At 46.2% G+C, this 15,915-nt stretch overlaps 1 pseudogene; it reads right to left on the bottom strand.

The window, feature by feature from the left end:
* Positions 1-1,147: 1,147 nt before the first annotated feature.
* LOC136552532 (putative 3'(2'),5'-bisphosphate nucleotidase, mitochondrial) lies at positions 1,148-5,429 on the bottom strand (annotated as a pseudogene).
* Positions 5,430-15,915: the final 10,486 nt, after the last annotated feature.

Consider the following 15,915-nt stretch of genomic DNA (forward strand, 5'->3'; position numbering starts at 1 on the left):
GACTCCATGTTTAATTGCAGGTTTATTTCAGTTCTCAATTAATTTGAAGAAGATCATAAGAGCTCACTTTGACAGCTAATAAGTGGATTATTAATTACAGCAGTTTATCATCTCCATGGATATATATCAGATCTTTTTGCACTATCTTGGGGAGGAATGCAAGCTGTATCTCTCTGCACTGCTTCCCAGTTGTCTGGAACACTGAATCCGGTCCATTGTTGGTCCACTCGTACATGAAGAACATGTGATCTCCGTTCGTCAGTCGGCAGGCACGATTTGCCGGAATGGTTGACTACTCGGAGCAAGCATGGCCGATGTCCGAGATAACAAGCGACAGGTACCCGGCAGCGCCAGGCAGAGTTTCAGATCAGGATAAACTCCTCAGTCCCTCCCAGGGAATTTTTCACCGTGCGTGCGTACAGTTACATACAAGAATTATCCTGAACGATTGATTCTTCGAAACGTTAACGCGCATGCCAGCGCGACTTTTTCTCCAGGAGGAAGAGGAAGAGCATCCGAAAGCTCAGTGGCCGTTCTTATGCCGGGGGGCAAAAGTCAGCATGGATTGCAACAACAAGCCAACAACAAGCCAACCGCAAGCCATCTCCTGAAACCTTCATTCGTAGATGCCTGACTGACGTGCCGTCGTTGGAGAAAAAGCAGTGCTGATTTGGGCAGTGTCTTCTGCAGTGAGTTTCGTGCTGACCAATGACCATGCGGTTTTTTTGGTTGGGCTAATCATGCTTTAGAAGCTTGCATCCTGCGTTAGGACATGCACCAGGTTGTTATCCTGCGATGATGCAGCCGGGGGATGCAGTCCTTTCTGCGTCTTTTTCTTCGGTTTGAATTGGTGGCCAAACATCATGCCTTTGCATGGTGCGCTGCTGCAGATTGGTCCAACCTTTCTCCCTGTTATTTTTTCTTTTTTGCAAGATTCAGGTGTGCGTGCGTGGGCGTCGTATGACCATGCGAGTGGAGCATCAGGGCTGCACAACAGATTCACACATTGTGAAGCCAAAAAAGTTCTGGGATTTTTGTGAAAATTTTGGAAAAAGACGAGATTACCTTCGCTTGCATGTATTGCTTCTCAATGAAGTTGTTTAAGTAATAGTTCATCACGTTACTACAAGGAAACAGTGTGTAAAAATTTCATTCATGTAACTCTTGTGGCAATGGAAGCCATCTGAACATGCTTGTGGTTTATCTGCTGAATGTGGAGACCGAATACAATTTCAGGGGGGTAAATAAGGTAAAATGATTCAACTTCAAAAAAAAAAACATTGTGTTGGAGTGTGAAGCTATGCAGCTACTTGTAATTTGCTGAGATCATTTCGACAAGCTTGTCATGCAGCACACCATTTGTCACCAGAACACCGCCCGAAGGGTAGACGATTCTGCGCGATGTTAGGTCAACTGCAAGATCCAATGGGTTTCCACTCCAATCACTGGTCTGTCAGTTTCAGAAAGTTACACGATCACCGTGGTTATAATGCTAAGAGATATCAACTGATGGAACAGAGTAGAAGTTTGTCTGTCTTAGCAAGCAAGGTACATACCTGACCACCAGCTTCCTGCACGCAGATTACACCAACAGCATGATCCCAGGACTATGTAAACAGTATGAAAAGAAAGGGTGATCAGTGCACCGGTTAACTAAGTCAACAAGTTGTTAACTTGTCATGCAGGCAACAGAAATTGCGAGCAACATGGCACCTTGATCTGAGTTGTCGGCCGTGCTTGAAGGACAAAAACCGAGGCTCTCCCGGAAGCTACTGTGAGATACTTGCACAAGCTACAGAATAGCAACAAGAAGAGCACATCATCATGAACTCATGTGCGGCCGACCAATCCAGAATCACTAGTCGATCTAATATACTCATTATCAACCTCAACCAGATATTTTTGTAGGAAATCCAAAAGTAGTACGATAGCAAGACAGCACAAGAATAGAGAACGACATTTAACATTTCAGATTATGCTGAAAAAGTCTTACAGGAAACAAACAAGTATAGTATCCAGAGCTAAATTGAGGATGGGGAGAATATATCAATGATTGCTTTAAATGCCTTTTGCTCATCGTGAACACCATACATTGGATAAAATCAATCAATGCGCGAAATGCCTTGGCTTGCTAGCTAGCATCATATATCAACTGACAAGTGGCATGAACTAATGCGCAAGTACCAAGCAATTAATGGAAAGTGCAACAAACCTGCCACAAAAAACGGATAGGAGAAGAATTTCATTCTCATTTCTAGGATCAGATGCATCTGTTGTTGAATTGAAGGTAGCAGATAATGGTATCATATCCCATGTTTGGCTATCTGGAATGCAATAGCGTGCCATGTGTGCAATCGAACATGTGTCCACAAAGCATCTTTTCCAAATATCTTGCGCCATAGTGAACTGGCCAATATCAGCAGACAGACGCCTAGACCATGTACCACAGCCTATATGAGACACCATAAGAATACCACAGGCCATTACATGAAGCAGCACTATCATCTTTCGTGTTGGCTATGTCATCGTTGGTCCAATTTGGACATCCCATCACTCCTACTGTTACCTTTCCATTCACCACAAGCGCTAGACCCACCTTAAGAATGGACAAAAATGTATGTTAGAACTTTGAAGAAAAGGATCATGCAAATAGGCAACTGAGGTCAATAATATGTAATTTGCTGATCCTGGATTAACCAGTCCATGCTGAATGGCAACCACATAGAGGCAAACATGCTTGGTATTCAGATGTATGAAATTTGCTACCAAAGAACAAAGTGTTGCAGATTACCCTACAAAAACTCAAAAGGACAAAAGGTGCCTCGTAAAAAAATATGTATGAACATTCTTAGCCTCAGTTAATCGGTGATGATGTCGTGTCATTATGAATGTTTTGTAGCAACGAGGCTCTTTCCGGAAATCCTCAAATCACATACATTGGCATTTCACAATCTCGTGATAAATTACTATAAGAGAACAAAGAATGTTGATGATATCAATATAAAAAATCCCCAAGACAGTGGACATGCCTGGCCTAAATGTGGCACTAAGAAGTACAAGACACTCCATGCTTGTAGAATGACTTTTTTTGAAGTGTCAAAATACACAGCAAATAAATACTTGTGCAATTAAAGAACATCTTGTAACAATGGCTGAATAAAGCATATCAGTCCTTGATCAACAGTAATACAGTATGTAAAGACGAGTAGCAGAACAGGGAATCAAACCACATACAGAGCATCATTTCCTCTCAAGAAACCTTTGGTGCCATCAATTGGATCAAGTACCTTCAAACCAAAGCATAAACTTTATGGTATGATCTTGGCAGATACCCAATATATGAAATTATGAATCAACTTCACAGATCTCGATTTATGAGAAACAAAACACAGCAGCTTACTTCTTACCCAATAAGTAGCAGGGTTTGAATCAAATGATACAGCATCCTTTCCACCTCTATCAATTGCTCTCAAGACATCATCTTGATTTAAAGGTGAACCATTGTTGCTCACTTTGTCTGCAACTGCGCTAAAAATTGACTCAACAAGTATATCACTGCTACTATCATCAGCTTTGGATGGCCTTAGAGAAGCTGAATCCTCTTCGGCCACCAGAGGTATCGATGGGAACAATCTCTGGAGCTCTTTCAATAGCAACATGACAAAAGATGGCATTAGACAAAGTCACAAATCTGAACTTTGAAATTTTTCTATGGATTACCCAAACTAATAAGGGCCTGTGCTCCGAAATCTGCAATTGTAACAGGAGTTTGGTCATTCTTTTCAAGAATATTGCTGCCACCTGAAAATAGTGATCTCTTCACCTGTTGAGACATACAACCAAACCAGCAAAATGGAGCTCAGACATTTTCTTGTGAGATGTCAAACAATCAAATTTGTTCCACCATATCCAGACGATAACTTAAAAAAGTTTACATGTTAACACAGCACAGATCTGCTGGTCAACATAAAAAAATAAATCCAGTTGAGCTTTGAACCCTACTTTGCTCATCACTCGTCAGTAATATCTTGAATCCATGCTAGATCAAATCAAGTCCTTTTTTTCTGTCATTTTGAACATAAACAAAACATTGACACCTGAATAATTTTCTTATTGATGCATCCGCACTGTGTGAATTATACCTGTGTAGTTATGTTTTTCCATAAGTAATCCCTATTTTGTATACTTGCCCCTACTATGGTTTGGGTTTCCTGTCCCAGGCATACATTTATTTCTGCTAGGATTATTTATAATCTAGTCTGAGAGAAAAATGGAGTGTCTCTAGCTATATAAAGGTCAATTGCTTTTTGACATATTTAGTAACTCCATGAACTACTAAGTGGAGACTCATTTTAATCGCTTTTGTTTAACGCTGATCAAATAACAGTTCATGCGATTAAATTACAATGCAGGCTACTTACATGGCAAACACAAACTAAGATTGTATTTTAGACAAGAGTAAGTATATCAGATGGTTTTGCTAAAGGTTGCGGGTGTAGAAAATCAATGCTACCAGGATCACAGTCCTTGGTAGGATTTTTTAGTTTAAGTAGACCCGACCATATGTGATTGGTCTTAATTATACATTCTGGGAGTGAAACTTTGCACAATCATGTTTCCCTGAAGAGTGAAACTTTTGCAAGTTGCAACTAACCAGTTTAGTGGTGGCTAAAAGCACTGCATAGGATTGATAACCTGGTGCTCCACAAATTACTAGACCATTTGTTTTCCTAATAAAGAAAAAATGAAGACATGTTGGCCTAAAAACGATAGCCTTATGCAAACTAGTTGGTCGTCAATATAATTTCTGTCCCAGCCGCAATTATCTTGTATTGCCATTTGCCAATAAACTGCGAGCCTTTGAGGTTTGCGGTTTGGAACGATTTTTTTTCCCTAACGAGGACAAATTCTACGCATGAGGCATGACTGCCAAAACCAAGTGATCCCACCAAACCGAAATTAATCCTGCGCAATTGTCTTAAATCCTCAAATTTCAGCAGACAATCAAATCAGTAGGAGAGGAGATGAGGTCAACTCACGTCAACGCAGAGGCGACAGGCGAGCTCGACGGCGGCCACGGCCGCGGCGAGCTCGCGGTGGTGGGTGGCGCACTCCGGCTGGAAAGGGAGTCCGCACGCCCCCGCCGCAACTGACACCGCCGCATCCCCAGCCGCCCTATCCACGAACAATCACTAGTGAGAAAAGAGGCGGCGGCAACGGGAGTAAAAGAACTCACGCACATGCTGTTGGGTAGGGTTAGGGTCCGGTGGATCGTGACTCGCGAGTTGGTTCACCTGACGGAGAGGCAGGTACGACGGGGAGACGGCGGGAAGAACAGCCGGCCTCGGCAGCCGACGAGGAGGCGGTGCGACGGGAGCGAGAGGTGGAGGAGCGGCATGGTTGTGTGTGTGGCGGGACCGAAACGAGCGGCGCCGCCTGCAATGCCGCCGCGGAAATACGTAGAAATACGTATATGTATTTCAGAGGTATATTCGCGTTTGAATTTGAGAGGTAATTACTAGTTAGCTAAAAATTAGTTAAAACTAACTCTAATATATTTAACAGAAGTGCTAGCATTCGGACCAACGCCTGTGTCCGGATGTCTGCGCCTGCATTCCGTTTCGCTCGCATCATGCGAGGCCCGTGCCACCCAAACGTCACTGGCATCGAGAATAGGGGGAGGAGCGACGCCCACATGTGCCTCTGGTTCGAAAGGACCCGCGCTCTACTCTGGCCACTGCATCGTATAGGGTGCCTAGCCGGCGTCGAGAGGAGGAGACATCAAGACGAGGCAACAGAAGACGATGAGAAAGATATAGCACTAGATCTATGTTGGGGATCAATACTAGGGTACCTGAAGAGGAGCTAATAACCATCAACATTGATTTATCCGAGTAGTCAAGAGCACGACTACAGCTCCAACCGACCCCTGGGTGCGCAAGCTCCGCCTCGCCTGGCCTCTGAGGGCTGGCTCCGTCTCGCTCGACCTCTGGGGGCGAGCTTCGCCTCGCCCGACCTCTAAGGGTGTCTACGCCTCGCCCGATCTCTGGGGACGGGCTCCGCCTCACCCGATCTCTGAGGGCTGGCTCCGCCTCGCCCAGCCTCTAGGGGCAGACTCTGTCTCGCCCGACCCTTAGGTTTACACTCCGCCTCACCCGGTCTCTAAGGGCGGGCTCCACCTCGCCCGACCTTTGGATTTGCGTTTCGCCTCTCTTATCCTCTAAGGGTGGGCTCCGTCTTGCCCGAACTCTGAAGGTAGGCGCCGCCTCGCCCAACACCGAGGCCGCGGGCTCCGTCTCGTCCCGATCCTTGGGTTTACGCTCCGCCTCGTCCAGCCTCTAGGGGGATTTCGCCTCGACCGATCTCGAGGTCGGGGGATCCGTCTCGCCCGACGGAGACCCATACCATCGCCAACCACTCTAGGTCCAAGCCAATGAGCCTAGGTCAAAGCTCTGGCACCAGAAAGGTGACCGGCACGCCCTGATATAACTCATGACCATGACGGGCCATATCCTGAAGATTCATATCAGGACAGCAGTCGGGTGTACCAGAGTTGTTCTGCCTAACCCTCGTACGAGAACTGATAGGCGTGTCAGTTCACCACGACGTCCGCAAGGACAGAGTGGAGCGCGGTGATCGGGAGACGACGCCTACGCATGGCGCCAGTGACAGATAGGGCGATGACGTGGAGCTGTCCCTGTTGACGTCTACAGTGTCGGCAGGACCCGCGTGAAGGAAAAGAAGAACCCAACGATCCTAGAGGACTTCTTCTCCTTCTCATTCCCCTCTTCTCCTTCTACTGTAATACGTGCTTTTCCTTGGCCTATAAAAGGGAAAGTAGGACATCCCATGAAGAGGACATGAACCCATCGAACCCTGAATCGATCAGAACACACAAGCACACAACCGAGAAGCGACCGAGCTCTCGTCACCCGTTCGCTCCTCTCACCAGAGATTTGGGACCTGTCCCTTTCTCGCCCATTTGTAACCCCTACTACGAACTTTCAGTGCTAGTAACACGAGCAGCAACAATAAACTGGACGTAGGGACATTTCGCCTGAACCAGTATAAACCTTGTGTCCTCTTAGCGCACCATCTGAGCTAGACGCGTAATATTTGAAATTTAATTGTTGGTGGCAACTCAAAACAACGACAGTTGGCAGCGCCAGGTAGGGGCCTTTTGCACGTCTCGACATCCACACCAGGCCTCAGATGGCTAGTGGCAACGTCAGCTGGGTCCCAAGCGCGCATGTGCGCTTTGGGGACCTAGACTTCATCGTCACGACAGAAGGAGAGTTGGCGCAGGCTCTCGTCGTCGTCCAACCTCTCCACTCCGCCGGTCTCGGCGCGATCGTCAAGGGGCTGGAGGAGCTGCAGCTGCACGCACCGAAGGCCCTGTGCCCCTGAAAGCGACCAGCTCCTTGACTTCGACTATGGGAGGTTAGAGAACTAGCTCGGCGCCTTCCTTGGGACCCCGACCGTCCCTGGGAGAACCTGCACCACCGCACCTTCTCATTCGCCAATGTGTGTGTGGTGGGACCTGAAACGAGCGGCGCCGCCTACAATGCCGCCAGCGGAAATACGTAGAAATACGTATATGTATTTCAGAGGTATATTCGCGTTTGAATTTGAGAGGTAATTACTAGTTAGCTAAAAATTAGTTAAAACTATAATATATTTAACGGAAGTGCTAGCATTCGGACCAACGCCTGTGTCCGGATGTCTGCGCCTACACTCCGTTTCGCTCGCATCATGCGAGGTCCGTGCCACCCAAATGTCACTGGCATCGAGAATAGGGGGAGGCGCGACGCCCACATGTGCCTCTGGTTCAAAAGGACCCGCGCTCTGCTCTGGCCACTGCATCGTATAGGGTGCCCAGCCAGGCGTCGAGAGGAGGAGACATCAAGACAAGGCAACAGAAGACGATGAGAAAGATATAGCACTAGATCTATGTCGGGGACCAATACTAGGGTACCCGAAGAGAAGCTAATAACCATCAACATTGATTTATCTGAGCAGTTAAGAGCATGACTACAGCTCCAACCGACCCCCAGGTGCGCAAGCTTCGCCTCGCTCGGCCTCTGAGGGCTAGCTTCAGTCTCGCCCGACCTCTAAGGGTGTCTACGCCTTGCCCGATCTCTGGGGATGGGCTCCGCCTCACCTGATCTCTAAGGGCTGGCTCCTGCCTCGCCCGGCCTCTAGGGGTAGGCTCTGTCTCGCCTGACCCTTAGGTTTACGCTCTACCTCACCCGGTCTCTGAGGGAGGGCTCTGCCTCGCCCAATCCTTGGGTTTGCGTTCCGCCTCTCCTGGCCTCTAAGGGTGGGCTCCTGCCTTGCCCGAACTCTAAAGGTAGGCACCGCCTCGCCCGACACTGAGGCCGTGGGCTCCGTCTCGCTCGATCCTTAGGTTTGCGCTCCGCCTCGTCTAGCATCTAGGGGAATTCTGCCTCGACCGACCTCAAGGTCAGGGGATCCGTCTCACCCGACAGAGTCCCATACCATCACCAACCACTCTAGGTCCAAGCCAATGAGCCTGGGTCAAAGCTCTGACACCAGGAAGTTGATCGGCATGCCCCGATATAACTCATGACTATGACGGGCCATACCTGGGGATTCATATCAGGAATAGCATCGGGCGTACCAGAGTTGTTCTGCCTAACCCTCGTACGAGAACTAATAGGTGCGTCAGTTCACCACGACGTCCGCAAGGACAGAGTGGAGCGCGATGACCGGGAGACGATGCCTGCGCATGGCGCCAGTGACGGATAGGGCAGCGACATGGAGCTATCCCTGTTGATGTCTACAGTGTCGGCAGGACCTACGTGAAGGAAAAGAAGAACCCAACGATCCTAGAGGACTTCTTCTCCTTCTCATTCCTGTCTTTTCCTTCTACTGTAACATGTGCTTTTCCTTGGCCTATAAAAGGGAAAGTAAGGACATCCCATGAAGAGGACACGAACCCATCGAACCCCAAATCGATTAGAACACACAAGCACACAACCGAGAAGCGGCCGAGCTCTCAGCACCCGTTCGCTCCTCTCACCAGAGACTTAGGGACATGTCCCTTTCTCGCCCATTTGTAACCCCTACTATGAACTTTCAGTGCTAGTAACATGAGCAGTAGCAATGAACTAGACATAGGGACATTCCAGCCCGAACCAGTATAAACCTTGTGTCCTCTTAGCGCACCATCCGAGCCAGATGTGCAATATTTGAAATTTAATTGCTGGTGGCAACTCGAAACAACAACAGTTGGCACGCTAGGTAGGGGCCTTTTGCACATCTCGACATCCACACCTAGGCCTCAGATGGCTAATCGCAACGTCAGCTAGGTCCCAAGCGCACACGTGCACTTCGGGGACCTAGACTTCATCATCACAACAGAAGGAGAGTTGGCGTAGGCTCTCACCGTCGTCCAACCTCTCCACTCTGCCAGGTCTCGGCGTGATCATCAAGGGGCTGGAGGAGCTGTAGCTACACTGCATCGAAGGCCCATGCCCCTAAAAGCGACCTAGCTCCTCGACTTTCGACTATGGGAGGTTAGAGAACTAGCTCGGCGCCTTCTTGGGACCCCAACCGTCCCAGGAGAACCTGCACCACCTCACCTTCTCATTCGGCAATGTCATGGTGCACCTTGCCAGAGGGGAGCCGCTCTCTCCGGAATACCTCATCTGGAGCGCCCCAACAGCGCTCCTGTTCGATCTCCGCAGAGACTGATGGCCACCATGTGGCGCAACACACGCCTCTATCCCCCACGAACGACGAGTTCATGGGGATAATCCGAATATATCATAGAGTCTTTCTATGACCTCCTCGCAGGAGAATCAGAGTCGCCCTCTAGCTCTGACTCCAGTAGGGGGAGTCATCACCCCTCTCGTGAGTGTTTCATGACTGGGTACCCTTGAGGGACACGTCGAAAGCATCCACGAGGAAGAGGCTACCCCAACGAATGACCTCGACGATGAGGTCGGGGGGGGGGGATGTAGGGGCATCGCCTGTGGGTGGAGTAGTTGAAGGCCCGACACTAAGAGCTTGAGAAAGCATGACTCTAGCTCGAGCAGGTGACGCCCAACCCCAGCAACACTTTCTCTTATCAGTTTAGCTATCAACTCCCCGATCTTTAGGTGACGTCCAACCCCAGCAATGGTAAAGGGTTGGGCCTCACACAGGGGCTAATAAGAGCATATCTATCCTAGTAGGTAGTCTCTATGTTTGACCCTTTCTCACGATTAAGACCCAGAAGCAAAGTTTGCAGAAACAAACGCTAAGTAAAACTAGGTCGGACTGCGAGAAACCTACGCCTCGACGGCTATAGGCGTCTTTGCTCACCAGCGTGATTAGAGTTTTTTCTGCTCCTTAGGCTTTTTGGCCTTAGCCATGGAAAGAGTCGATACATGTTTAAGAGTCTATCCCCTTGGCAAACATTCTCTGTGACTGACCCTCTCTCACGTTGAGACCTAGAAGCTAGGGTTGCAGAAACGAACACTGAGTAAAACTGGTCGGACTGCAAGAAACCTACGCCTCGGCGGCTATGATATTTTTGCTCACCAGCGTGACCAGAGTTTGTTGACCCATACCCCTAAGCTTTATGGCCTTAACGACAGAAGGGGTCGGAATGCGCTAACCTTTTTATACGAAAGGGGGAGAAGGGCTAAAAAAACTGTTTGCCAAAATGAAATCTAAGAGCTTGTCCATTTATTATGAGTTTGTTGCCTGGCTTATCTGCCTAACTAGGTCCTATCCTGATGAGGACATCACTCCTTCGGATGTACCCACTGATCCTCCAACCGTCATGCAAGGTCCAATGACCCGGGCTTGAATGCGTCAACTCAATTTAAAGGTGAGCTCGTTCTTAAATGATCCTTTTTATACTTTTAAGAATATACTACTACCTAATGATGTTATCTTGCTTAGTAACATTGGAGAGGGTCATAAGGGACTTAGAGGATGTGGTGGAGGCGATGATGACTAGCAAGGATGTCCAATAGAAACCGGAGGCCTGATCCAACATGATTTTGAGTCTGTCTTGGCCTCTAGGACCAGTTTGCCTTAAACTGGTCACCCAGGACGCATCTAGACTTCGTTTTCGACGATCCACATATGGTTGGAAAGCTAATTTGATAAGGAAGCTAATCCAAGTGGTTTCACGTCAAAAGACCTTTAGAATCAATGAGAATCATCGAAATAAGTCAGTGCCCAGAATCTACCAGGGTGCTACGACATCATCTTTTGGTCCGTTGGACCGTGTATCGTGTTTGGGCCCATTAGGGGACGTGTCCAGTGTAGGTGACGACCCTAAGACCTTTATAATCATACACTGCCACCACTATTAGGTTTTGGGTTTTGCTTAGATTAATCTGTTCAAGAACAGTTTCACTGTTCATCGGTTTGTGAGACCCCAACTTCAGTGAGATTAATCATTCATCTGCAATTTGGTTGCTTTTCTTTCTTGTTCTTGCTTGTGCTCTTCATTGAGCAGGTAGGGATTAGCCTCCTTGGTGAGGTCAACTAAATCTGTGTCTTGGTTGATAACCAGAGGAGTTGTGGTGCTAAGATTGCAAGGTTCGATCTTTCGATCTGAAGCTGGATCCATGTGTCATTCTCCGCCACAACTATAGTTACCTCTACCTAACGAAAGATCAGGATCCCCCGTTCCCATTAAGTGGTAATTAGAGCTAAGGTATACCGTCAGGTTCATATTTATCCCCTAGTTTTAAGTGTTTCGCATTCGTCCCATAGTCTAGTGCCATACTTGTTTTTTTCTGTCCTAGAATCTTTCGCTGCCATAGCCTTTGCATATTTTAGTTTTAGAGTCCATCGTGTTGAGTTTGTGTCCTAGTCGAGGTCTTGTTGCTGGTTAGGTCGTGTTAGAGTCCAGTTCGTGTGTTTCCCCCCATCGTTCCATCAAATCTTTGCTTCGGTGACCAATTTTACGCACATTGTTCCCGTTTTGTCCTCTAATTCGGAGCCAATTCTTAAAATTGGTCTAGTTTTCGCATACGAACTCGGATTTCGACGTTCCATATATCAAAATCGATCAGAAAAAAAAATTCACTTGATGATATTGTTAGCTCGATGCCTCCTGCTGTCACTAACCTTTTGCAGGAGTATGAGGATATTTTTCCAGCTGAGATACCCCCGAGGCTATCACCTATGAGAGGGATAGAGCATCAAATCGATTTGATTCTAGGGAGCAACCCTGCCCAACTGAGCTACCTATCGAACCAATCTCGAAGAGACTAAGGAAATTCAGCGGCAAGTCCAAGACCTTTTGGACTGTGGGTATGTATGTGAAAGCCTTAGTCCTTGTGCTGTTCCTGTACTTTTAGTTTCTAAGAAAGATGGAACTTGGCATATGTGTGTTGATTGTAGAGCCATCAATAATATTACTATTCGGTATTGTTATCCTATTCCTAGGCTAGACGACATGCTTGATGAGTTGTGTGGTTCTATAATTTTCACCAAGATTGACTTGCGAAGTGGCTACCACCAAATTAGAATGAAACTTGGAGATGAATGGAAAACCATGTTTAAAACCAAATTTGGGTTGTATGAGTGATTAGTAATGCCTTTTGGTTTGACCAATGCACCTAGCACTTTCATGCGCTTAATGAATGAGTTTTTTAGAGCTTTTATTGATCGTTTTATGGTAGTTTACTTTGATGATATATTGATTTACATCAAAACTTTTGATGAACATATAGATCACTTACGTGTTGTTTTTAATGCTTTACGTGATGCACGTTTATTTGGTAACCTTGAGAAGTGCATCTTTTGCATGGATCGAGCTTCTTTTCTTGGCTATGTTGTAACTCCATAGGGAATTAAGGTGGACGAGATGAAAATTGAAGCCATAAAGAGCTGGCCGGTTCCCCAAACCGTCACACAGGTGAGTAGTTTTCTTGGTCTTGCAGGATTCTACCGCCGCTTCGTCAAAGATTTCAGCACCTTTGCTGCCCTGTTGCATGAGTTGACAAAGAAAGGGGTGGTGTTTCATTGGGGAAAGGCACATGAGGAGTCCTTTGACACTTTGAAGGACAAGCTCACACACATATCATTGCTGCAACTTCCAAATTTTGGTAAGACCTTTGAGCTAGAATATGATGCTAGTGAAGTTGGCATTGGGGGCATTTTGATGCAAGGTGGTAAACCCATTGCTTACTTTAGTAAAAAATTGCATGGTCCTGTTCTGAATTATTCCACATATGATAAGAAATTGTATGCCCTTGTCCGTTCTTTAGAGACGTGGCATCATTATTTGTGGCCTAAAGAATTTGTTATTCATTCTAATCATGAATCACTTAAGTATCTTCGCTCTCAACATAATCTGAATCGTAGGCATACTAAATGGGTTGAATTTATTGAATCTTTTCCTTATATTATCAAACACAAGAAAGAGAAGGATAATGTGATTGTTGATGCTTTGTCTAGACGATATACATTGCTGTCCCAACTTGATTATCGGATTTTTAGGCTTGAATCAGTAACAATATGCGCTTGATCCTGATTTTAAGGACGTGTTGCTAAATTGTAGAGAGGGACGTACATAGGAATAAGTTTATGATCAATGATGGGTTTTTGTTTAGAGTTAACCGCCTATGCATTCTAGTTGGCTCCTGTTCGTCTTTTATTGTTGCAGGAGGCACATGGAGGCGGATTGATGGGACATTTTGGAGCTAAGAAGACAAAGGAGGTGCTGTCCACACATTTCTTTTGGTCTAGGATGAGGCGAGATGTAGAACAGTACGTGGCTCGGTGCACCACATGTCAAAAAACTAAGTCGCGGTTGAACCCACATGGTTTGTATATGACTCTTCCTGTTCCTTCTACTTCCTTGGGCCGATATATCTATGAATTTTGTGTTGGGTTTGCCAAGGACTAAGAGGGGGAGGGATAGTATTTTTGTGGTGGTTGATCGTTTTTCTAAGATGGCACATTTTATTCCTTGTCATAAGAGTGATGATGTTGTTCATATTGCTGACCTTTTCTTTCAAGAAATCGTTCACTTGCATGGTATGCCTTCTACTATTATTTCAGATCGCGATGCAAAATTCTTGAGTCATTTTTGGCGCACTTTGTGGAATAAATTGAGGACCAAGCTGTTGTTTTCTACAACATGTCATCCCCAAACTGATGGGCAAACTGAGATGGTGAATCGAACATTGTCCACCATGTTGAGAGCAATTGTGAAGCGCAATTTGAAGATGTGGGAAAGAGTGTTTGCCACATGGGAAGAGTGTTTTCCACCACCAAGGTAAGTCCTTTTTCAGGTAGTATATGGTTTTAACCCTCGCTCTCCTATTGATCTTTTGCCTTTACCTACCACTGAGAGAACACATAGTGATGCTAGAGAGCATGATGAATTCATTCGTAAGTTGCACAAAACAACTAAAGCAAATATTGAAAGAATAAATGAAAAGTATAGAATTACTGGTAGTAAAGGTAGAAAAGAAATTAAACTTGAACCGGGTGATTTAGTTTGGTTACATTTGAGAAAAGATAGATTTCCTGAGCTGCGTAAGTCTAAATTAATGCTAAGAGTAGCTGGTCCTTATAAAATAATTAAGAAAATAAATGATAATGCCTACAAACTTGAGTTGCCATCCGAGTTTGGGGTTAGTCCCACCTTTAACATTATAGATCTGAAGCCTTATTTGGAAGAAGAAGATGAGCTTGAGTCGAGGATGACTTAAATTCAAGAGGAGGAGGAGGATGAGGACATCACTCCTTCAGATGTACCCGCTGATCCTCCAACCGTCATGCAAGGTCCATTGACCCGAGCTCGAATGCGTCAACTCAATTTAGAGGTGAGCTCGTTCTTAAGCGATCCTTTTTATATTTTTGAGAATAGACTACTACCTAATGATGTTATCTTGCTTAGGAACATTGGAGAGGGTCATGAGGGACTTAGAGGACGTGGTGGAGGCGATGATGACCAGCAAGGACGTCCAACAGAAACCGAAGGCCCGATCCAACATGATTTCGAGTCTGTCTCGGCCTCCAGGACCAGTCTGCCTTAAACTGGTCACCCAGGACGCATCTGGACTCCGTTTTCAACAATCCACATATTGTTGGAAAGATAATTTGATAAGGAAGCTAATCCAAGTGGTCTCATGTCAAAATCCCTTCAGAATCAATGGGTATCGTCGAAACAATTCAGCATCAAGAATCTGCCAGGGTGCTGCGACACCGTCTTTTGGTCCGTTGGACCGTGTATCGTGTTTGAGCCCATTAGGGGGCGCGTCCTGGGTAGGCGATGACCCTAAGACCTTTATAATCATATGCCATCACCACTATTAGGTTTTAGGTTTTGCTTAGATTAATCTACCAAGAACAGTTTCGCCGTTCATCGGTTTGTGAGACCCCAACTTCATGAGATTAATCATTTATCTACAATTTGGTTGCTTTCTTTCTTGTTCTTGCTTGTGTTCTTCGTTGCGTAGGCAGGGATTAGCCTTCTTGGCGAGGTCAACCAGATCCATGTCTTGGTTGATAACCAGAGGAGTTGTGGTGCTAAGATTGCAGGGTTCGATCTTTCAATCTGAAGCCAGATCGGTGTGTCATTCTCCGCCACAACGATAGTTACCTTTACCTGACGAAAGATCGGGATCCCCATTCCCATTATGTCCCAGTGGGTAACACAAGACAATTGGATGGCTTGGCTGCTACCAAGAGACAGGGTAGGGAGCAGCAGGATGCCCCACGTGGGTTAGGCCGACCCCATCACAAACGATAGACCTGAATTCCACTCGAACATGTCTAGTAAGAGCTCCCTGAACCCATCACTTGTTCCATCAAGGAGTTTAATGAAACCCACTTGCATATATATATATCCTATGAGTCTTACTAGTATGATAGGATCATGTAGATTGCTATGCTACAAGACTCTGGTAGAAGTCGAGTGATTATCTATCA

Source organism: Miscanthus floridulus, chromosome 4 (assembly GCF_019320115.1).
Source record: "Miscanthus floridulus cultivar M001 chromosome 4, ASM1932011v1, whole genome shotgun sequence".
In the NCBI taxonomy this organism is placed as follows: domain Eukaryota; kingdom Viridiplantae; phylum Streptophyta; class Magnoliopsida; order Poales; family Poaceae; genus Miscanthus; species Miscanthus floridulus.